This window comes from Pteropus medius, unplaced genomic scaffold (genome assembly GCF_902729225.1).
Source record: "Pteropus medius unplaced genomic scaffold, Ma_sr-lr_union100, whole genome shotgun sequence".
Lineage (NCBI taxonomy): Eukaryota > Metazoa > Chordata > Mammalia > Chiroptera > Pteropodidae > Pteropus > Pteropus medius.
In genome coordinates this window covers 10,208,074-10,217,495 of record NW_024342473.1, presented here as the reverse complement: position 1 = coordinate 10,217,495, position 9,422 = coordinate 10,208,074, and the positions used below count along the sequence as shown (strand labels likewise).

General features: G+C 35.7%; 1 pseudogene; it reads left to right on the top strand.

Annotated features, from left to right (window-relative positions):
- Positions 1-1,079: 1,079 nt before the first annotated feature.
- Positions 1,080-1,195, top strand: LOC120604679 (uncharacterized; annotated as a pseudogene).
- Positions 1,196-9,422: the final 8,227 nt, after the last annotated feature.

The following is a 9,422-nucleotide window of genomic DNA, read 5'->3' as shown; positions in this document are numbered from 1 at the left end:
GGGCAACTACAAAAAGTGTGGCATACTTGTAATGGGACTACCAGAAGCAGAAGAAAGAGAAAAAGAAACAGAAGAAATATTTAAAATAATAATGACTGCAGATTTCCCCAAATTAATGTCAGACCCCAAACCACAGATCCAGGAAACTCAGAGAACACCAAGCAAGACAAATACCAACCAACCAACCAACCAACCAACCAACTACCTCTAGGCATATCATTTTCAAATTATAGAAAATCAAAGCTAAAGAAAAAATCCTGAAAGACACTAGAGGAAAAAACCATTTCACCCTTAGAGGAGCAAAATAAGAATTATATCCAGCTTTTCTTCAGAAATCATGCAAGCAAGAAGAGAGTGAAGTGAAATATTTAAAGTGTCGAGAGAAAAGTCACTCTGTGAAATTATCCTTCAAAAGTGAAGGACAAATTAAGTCTTTCTTAGATGAAAATTGAGAGAATTTGCTGCCACTAAACTTGCCTTGCAAGAAATGTTTTAAAAAAGTTCTTTAGAGAATGAAAATAATATAGGTCAGAAACTTGGAACTACATTAGGAAAGGAAGAGTATCAAAGAAGGATTAAGTTAAGGCTAAATAAAAATTTTTATTTTTCTTAATTGATCTAACAGATAATAGTTTGTTCAAAATAATAATAGCAATAATGTACCTGATTATGATGGTTAGGTATGTTACATATGCTTATATATAAGTGAAATGGTATATGAGAATTCTCTGTACCTTCCTCTTATTTTTGCTGTGAACCAAAAACTGCTCTAAAGAATGAAGTACTTAAAAAAAAGGTCTATGGTAGGAATGAACATTGGAATTGTTAAAAAACTTCACAGGTAATTCTAATGTGTAGCTATGACTGAGAATCACTGTGCTAGGAGGATTTCATTTAGAATTACCAACTGATGGTTTTCTTTAAATGATTCACTTCACAAAACATTGCTGAGCCCCTACTAGGTACTACATACCGTGATAAGAGATGATGAGGATGTGGTTCCATAGTGTAGCGGTTAGCACGTCTGCTTTACACACAGAAGGTCCTGGGTTCATGCCCCAGTGGAGCCATGGTCCATGGTCTACGACCATGCCACCCTGAACAAGCCCGATTTCTGATCTTGGAAGCTAAGCAGGGTTGGGCTTGGTTAGTACTTGGATGGGAGACCACCTAGGAAGACCAGGTACTGTAGGCATAAATAATAATAATAATAATAATAAAAGAGAGATGATGAGTAAAAAAATGAACAGTCCCTTGTCTTCATGTACATTACAGATATTAAGAAAATAAGTACACAATTCTTTAATAGTTATTAGAGCTAAAAACAGGGCAACCTGAGCTCATCTAGGGGTTAACAAAGGCTCTCCTGAGAAAATGACTTTTGAAGGGAGATCTGAAGAGTGAGCTGGAGTTAACTAGGTCAGGGTGGTGTAACGAACTTCCTTCAATTATCCCTGCCCTTGGGCAAATGACCCATGAAGTTGGAGGCAGGCCCTCCTTGATCTGACTCTAGTCTCTTCCCCAGGTAAACAAGAATACCACTGGATGAGTAAAGATGATTACCTAGTCATTTCATAGGGTTAATATGAGAAAACATTAAAAGCAGAAAATTGTTGACTCGAGGGACAAAGGTGTGTAGGTGAGGAAGGGAGAGAAGGGAGGCAAGATGTAGAATTGAAAATCAAAGAAATGCAACTTAAAACAAAAAGGGGCCATGTTTTATCAAGCCACCTGACCAAGTGGATAAAACACAGCGCTAGTGAGAATGGAAAGTCTTGTCTCTGACCCAGCAGACTCACTGCTAGGAAATGACCTTCGAAAATAATAGGCAGAGATATGTGGAAAGTCTAATAGAGAAAGGGAGCATGGCTAGGCTTAAATAATTAGCATCCTAGACCCCTTTGGAGGAGAGGTTTCTTTTTGAGACAGGAAGGGTAGGTATTATTGTCTCAGTGGCTGAATTACCATTGATCGTACCACGTAGGATTATGTAAAAGCAGATTCGTGTGGATAAATCTCAATTCAACACACTTAATGAGTACCTTCTGATGTAAGGCTTTGGCAGGGATGAAGAACTGCATTATGATGAGAATGGGTAACACCTGGCTCTCTGCCCTCCAGGAACATAGTTTAGAAGGGAAGGCTGACATGTGACAAATTCAAATACAGTAATTATAATGAAATAAATATTATATTATAGGTATAAGAATATGTGTTTAAAAGTGTTATCAGAAGAAAGGAAAAGCACAATAAATTGTAATTGTGCAAAAGGAGAGATAAGAGGTATGTTCTTACCACCTCCTTTCGTCAGGCTTTTGGATTAAAAGTATTATTATTTCTTAATGTTATATAAATCATACCTGAAAACACTTCAGCAAGAATTCAAGCATAAATAATAAGAAAAAATTAAAGCCTCCTTTTACCACTCCCAACTCCCCTCCAATCCCGTATCTCTCCCCACATATAATACCATTGCTGGTTTGGTATGGATCCTGCCAGAACTTATGTATTAATGTACAAATTTGTACATATGCAAATATGTAGTTTTTTTGGTCTCTGTGTTTTATATAAATGGTAACATTCTCAACATTTTCTTCAACTTTTATTTTTCACTCCAATATATTTAGGGAACTTTACATGTCAGTCTATTTAGATACACCTCATTATTTTTTTAACTAGTAGTCCATGGTATGGCACAGTCCCTTGTCTTCATGTACATTACAGATATTAAGAAAATAAGTACACAATTCTTTAATAGTTATTAGAGCTAAAAACAGGGCAACCTGAGTTCATCTAGGGGTTAACAAAGGCTCTCCTGAGAAAATGACTTTTGAAGGGAGATCTGAAGAGTGAGCTGGAGTTAACTAGGTCAGGGTGGTGTAACGAACTTCCTTCAATTATCACTGCCCTTGGGCAAATGACCCATGAAGTTGGGTCATTTGGGGATAGTTACTTAACTATCCCCATATGATCAAACATAAAATGGGCAAACCATTAAGATTCTACTTGATTTGATCAACAACAACAAAAGCCAGACTGGGTTTGGTAAACACAGCCCTGTCTTGAGCCACCACTCCAGAGGGTCATGGGCCCGCTGACAATTCCAAGATTTGAATCAAGTCACAGATCCAGAATGGAAGGGAAGCACTCAGCAATGGCAGTACAAGGATGAACTGAGAATCTTACTCTAAGCCTTTGCCAAAGAGACTGGTGGTCTTTGACTAAGTATATGCTAAGAAAAGAGAAAAACCATGAGCTCAACAGCCACCATGGTCTATCATTGAGGGTGGTGGATCCTAGTGGGCAGGGGTAAAAATGGTGCTTTGATTTGAACCTATCTCATAGTAGGATCATTGGGATATGGACTTTAAGAACATTCAAAGATGTTTGGGGTAGGGAAGAGAAGCCTAGATAGAGCTCTTTGAATCACTAAAAATTAAAGAAATGAAGATTAAAACAAGATATCCATTTACCAAGCTCATTGGTAAGTCAATGCATTGTTTATGGGCTGGAAATCAGTGCATTCCCTTTGACACAGCCATCCCACTTTTAGGAATTATCCCATAGAATTATGCTCACAGATATGTAGAGAGAAGAATGACAGAAGCTGATAAACTTCTATTTTACTTATATCATAGAATTAAAGAACCTGTAGTATTTTGGACCTATCTGGCAATTATTTTCCAAGTCCCTGAATATACCGTTGATATACTTAGAAACTGGCAGGATCTTTACTTTGGATCCTTAATTCATGCAGTAAGAGCCATTATAATTGGAAAACTCAACTTCCCCCTTTTTATCAAATTAAAGAGTAATACTGCATTTCTGGGAGGATTGCAGCAATTAGTGCCACCATGACAAACTTGAAAGATGCAGGAGTGATGATTTCTATCACATCTGCAGTTTACCTGATGATGTGGCTGATACATAGCTTAGAGGAATTTGGGGAATGGAATGACAATGACTTTAATTGCATCTGCTTTTACAGATATTGTTTCTTTCAAAGCTCTTGATATGTCATTATCAATTTGACAAGTGCTTCTTTCTTCATCCCAGTAAACAATGACACCAGCAGCCGTTTGCTTTCACATGGCAGGGACTTCAGAACACTTTCTTGCTTCAGACTATTTAGCTCTATGGTTTTGTGCTTCAGTTTCGTACTTAGAAATCTTGATCATCTCACTAACCCACAGGATACAGTCCTGGTCCTCTACACTCATGTCATCAGGCTAAGAGGGAACGGGTACCTGGCTGATTTGGAAATATACCTGCATACTGAAGGTGGAAGATATATCCCAAGAAAAATTGGGGAACTAACATGTCAGTAAAGTTTATAAGAGTCCAAATCTGAAATTTGATGGATACTTGCTCCAGAATAAAAGATAAGTCTCTTCATTTTGTGCCCCTCTATAATCTTGACAGAGATACAATACTTTATAGGACACCTTGGAGGAGCAAAACCTTGCCAGCTTTGAGTGAGGCCCAGAGAAACAGAACACTTCCCAAACTATACCAGGCTACAGCGAAAATAATCTGCCACCTAGCCTTTTGAGCCCAGTACATCCACTGATGTTCAAAGTCTCTGTGGAAAATTGGGCTGTATGGAGCCTGGTGCAACCCTGAACATGAAAAGCAGTATGAATGCTACTATATACATGATCTAATATTTACATTACTGTAACTTCTCTGTGATAGTACCACATGACTCTTGTTAATATTTAATTTTTTGAAAATTGTGTAAGATATAGATAACATAAAATTTACCATGTCAACCATTTTTAAGTGTATAGTTCAGTGTCAGTAAGTGCATTCACATTGTTGTATAACCATCACCACCATCCATCTCCAGAACTTTTTCATCTTGCAAAACTAGAACTCTGTACCTATTGACAATAGCTCCCCATCCCTCTCTCCCCCACAACCCCCAGCAACCACGATTTTACTTTCTGTCTCTATGAATGTGACTTCTCTAAAGTACCCCATGATTTAAACATTGACATCTTTATAGTATCTTTTGCTCTGTAGAAAGTCCATGTCTTTCCTCAATGCTCTTTAAAAAATTTCCTGGACACTCTTTACATTTCATTTTCCCATTGAGTTTCTGACTCAGCTTATCAAGTTTCATTAAAAAATTCAGATGGGATTTTTGATATTACATGAATTACCATTGCTAAGGCGTGACAATTTAAGCTTCATTAAAAATACAATTTATTAAAACAAGTCTATTATAAAAAGTCATGAGACTCTAATGACTCCAAATAGAGACTTTCTTTTCTTTTTATATGAATAGTACTATACTCAGGTTAATTTTATTCAGGTGAGAAAAATTTTGTTCATGTTTAACTGTAAGTATATTCTCAGGATGGTTTCATTATACTCATACAGAAAGATAAGACTCTTCCCATGAAATCTTAATGAATAAGTCGTGAGACTTTTTGTTAGTAGCGGAAGGACACGGCCATGGAGGGCTTTGGGATGGATTCTAAAAACTGAGGTTATAATCTCAAAATTTCAAAATAAGTTTGTATCAGATAACCTAATATTCCTAACTATGTTTTAGCCATCTTGTACCGTAAAATGATTTGACTTTTTCCAAATTGCATCCATCATATGCTGATCAGCCATAGGGTAAACTTTCGTTGACCCTCGCAAATGCCATAATTCAATATGGGGTATGGAATCTGTGTAGCATGGTAGCCCTATAGTTATTGTCTTATAATTACACTCTTTTTGATGGTAAATACACATCTTCAAGTACTTTTAAAATCACATCAAAGACCATGCAGCTTATAATGTAATGTGGGATAGTGTCCCTTCCTCAGAAAAGGAATCCAAACCCTACTATGTATGGAAAATGTCCCACTCAGCTCTTCTAAGTAGAGACAAACAGCTTATTTCAGTAGTACAAAGACTGGAGAGGGTGACTTAGGGGCCCAAACTCCCAATACAGAGAGTAACTGAGGATTAACTGAAAATATGGACAGAGTCCTTCCTTAGACTGTGTGGTAGAGTTTGGGGTCAGAAAATTCCTGAACTGATAATCAGATTAAAATCCAATGCATTACAGTTCTGTTTTTAGAAGCATTCTGGATTCACCCACTTTGATGATGGATTGTGGTGTAGAAAACTGAAAGAAGGCTTCTCTGGATGGCATTCTAATTGTATCAGATTTGAATAAACTACTGTCTACGTTAGGTATTCAAAAAGTATATATAAACAACTACATGCTTATCATTAAAAATTTTTTAACACACATTAGAAAAAATATTCCCCTTTGTATTTTACAAATAGAGCTTATGTTTGTAGTTTCTAAGGTAATTTTAATTAGATTTTGATTATTTTACATATATCAAAAAGAAACAGAGTTACATCCCAGATATAAAGGCTCAGCGGTTTACTCTGTTACTTGTCATTACTAAGGATGGGACAACTAGATTTCTTGTGCTTCCTGAGGCGATGCAAAATGAAGCACACAGCCCCACATGTCTAGTACCCGTACCTAAGGAAAAAAAAATTGAACCTGAATCTAATCAACTAGCGGGTCCAACAACTTGTTAAACACCGTCACAAGGATACAATCAGCCTAACAGTACTCTTATGTCAAATAATAATTTTTATTTTACTTTTCAGATTATTGATATACATGACTGAACTAGTTCCAAAAAAGTTAAAAATGTACACACTTACCATAGTGAACAAGAATTCGTCTTACTGCACCTTGACAAGAACCGCTCATTATTAATTTTAAATAATGTATACTATTTGAATCGGGCAAATGGTATTTGTTAATAATTTGCACACAATTGGGGTTAAATTTATTTTCTGCCTGTTGATTAGCTATTTTTCTTTTTTTCTTTTTTAGAATTATGTGTTCATGTTTTTGATTCATTGTTCTGTTTGACTCTTGATAGTTTCCTTGCTTCTACCTATGAGGCCTTTATTTGGTAAATATATTTACCATTTGTCAAATTTGTTGCAATCTTTTTTCAGCTTCTAGTTTGTCTTTTGTTTGTTGTCTCTCATAGATTTTAAACATTTTAATGTTGTTAAATCTACTGCTACTCTCCTTTGAGATTCTAATATTGCTTTTAAACTTAGAAAGTTATTTCCCCATTTAGAGAGATATTCTGTTTGACTAGAACCTCAAAGATATGTAACTCTACTTTTTTCTCTTTATGGCTTGATGTCTAAATATTTAACTCTTTGATCTACCTAGACATTTTTGATATAAGGTATAAAAATAGGGTCTAACTTATTTTTCCCCAAATAACAAAACTATAGCTTGAGCACTATACTGAATAATTCTTATTTTCATGTAATTATTAGTAAAATTATAAAATCATCAAGACCCCATGTTCCTCTATTGCTGACCTAAAAAGACCACGTCTGCCAAAATCTAAATTGCTTTGACTTTGTTTTCTTTGAGGTAAAAATGAAGGCTAGCCTTTTCTTTCCTCCCTTACATTACTGAATAACAAAAAAGGGATCGACTCATTTGCATTTTATATCAGTGAATATGTTGCCTATTTCATATTTTGTAAGCTAATATCATTTAATTTTCACTAAGAGCAATAATTTTTCATTTGTTTGCATGCACTATTCTCAAATTAGGAAAGCCAATTTCTTAAATTACTGTAAGTAAAATCCTGACTGAGTCTAGTTTTAAAATGCACTCCTAAAGGGAAGTTCAAAAAAAATTTTTTAATCACTTCACAAACAGAAAAGATAAAAACCAACATGTCTATTGAACTAAAAGATAATGAAGAAATAAAGAGAAGGTGAATTTTGTCATGGGAGGAGGTGGGCAGAGGGCTGCCCTCCAGGGGATGGTGCCAGAGTGTGTTGGCCAGACATTCCAGAGAAGCCATGAAATCCAGTGAGAACCCAGCAAGGCTGGATTCTGGTATGCTGCTGGAATATGTCTCTTAATATATTTAAAACCCAGTGTTGAAGACATTGTCTGACTCTAGGCACACCACCGAGTTTAAATACATAAAATGATGCCTAAGAAAGAATACATGCCAAGTTTATGTGAGCCTTCTAGCCATTCTTGTATGTCACAACTGAGCAAGTAGCCAGGAGGCCAAAGGGGCTAGGATTGAGTAGAAAAATAATCCAGAGTGAAGGTAGCAATATTCTGTTATCAATTGAATTATTAATACATTACTAAAGTATTTCACTTTTCACAAATCTAACATTTGAGTTCATTCTTTTACAAATTAGTGAACAAAGAAGCCAAATTATTCAAGCTAAATTGTATAATCTTTTCAAAGATAAGAGCAGAAAAAAATTAGAAACTGGCTGCTGAGGGACCACTACTAGCTAGGCTAGCATGTGTTAAATTAAAGCTAAAGTTCAACATGCACCCTAGTTTACCAAGCTTTAGTAAGAAATATAAAGTGTTTGTATTGACATTATATTTTATGTTCCATCTCCAGGAGAGAAGGGGAAAAAAAATCCATAAATATCTGTCCTTGAAAGCAGAGAGTAGTAACATATGCTTCATAATATTGGTTCATCGCTAAAGGCTAGAGCTAGCCTGGGAAGAAAATAGAAAGGTATGAAACAACTGATACCTTCATTGGACATGTAAAACATTTCCACCTGTTACTGTCATTAGCAGCATAATGGACCACTCTGTGACAATGCCTAGGGTCTATCTAAATACTAGACCAAGATGAAATTGTCCATGGAGATGGGCAATATCAATACAAAATCTTTAAGTGTCTACTATGGCTCTCTCCTCAACCACTGGAGTTAACTATTGGGATTATTCCTTGTGTGGGTCTCATCTCATCCATGAGGTTGCAGGGATAGGGAACTAACCTCTGAATATTCTACTTCTGGTCTAGCTCCCAACAAGCTCTGCTATGTACTCACTGATGAGCATTCCAGAGGGACCCACAGTTCACAGAGGAGCTGTCTCACAAATAGGAAGTTCTCACAGACATTAATTTATGCTTGGAAAAAAAAGAAATAGACAGCATTTGGAAGAACCATGGTTACTTTTGTGCAAAATAAATTTTTGCATGTGAAAGGCATTTTGTATTTTAAACAATAGATTATTTTGCAGCTGAACTTCTAGACCTAGATCTTTAAGACCTTGAATTACAGTTGAAAAATAAGCAAGAACAGATGGTGAAAGATGATCGTGCAGTTGTGGGAAGTGCTGATGTCAGAGTAGGAAAACAGAGTTTAAGTTTCTTCTGAGTTAGTTTCTAACTGTGTGATCTTGGGCAAGTCATTTGACTCATAAAGACAAAAACAAAATTTAAAAAATTTAATGTTAAAGCAGATCTATGTAAATATTGACATATTTAACATCCTCATGCTTTATATGATAAAATTATTTTCTGTTAATCAGTAAGAATAATTTTCTGGATTTGTTCTTTAGTTTTATAGCAACTATTTAAAAAAACATA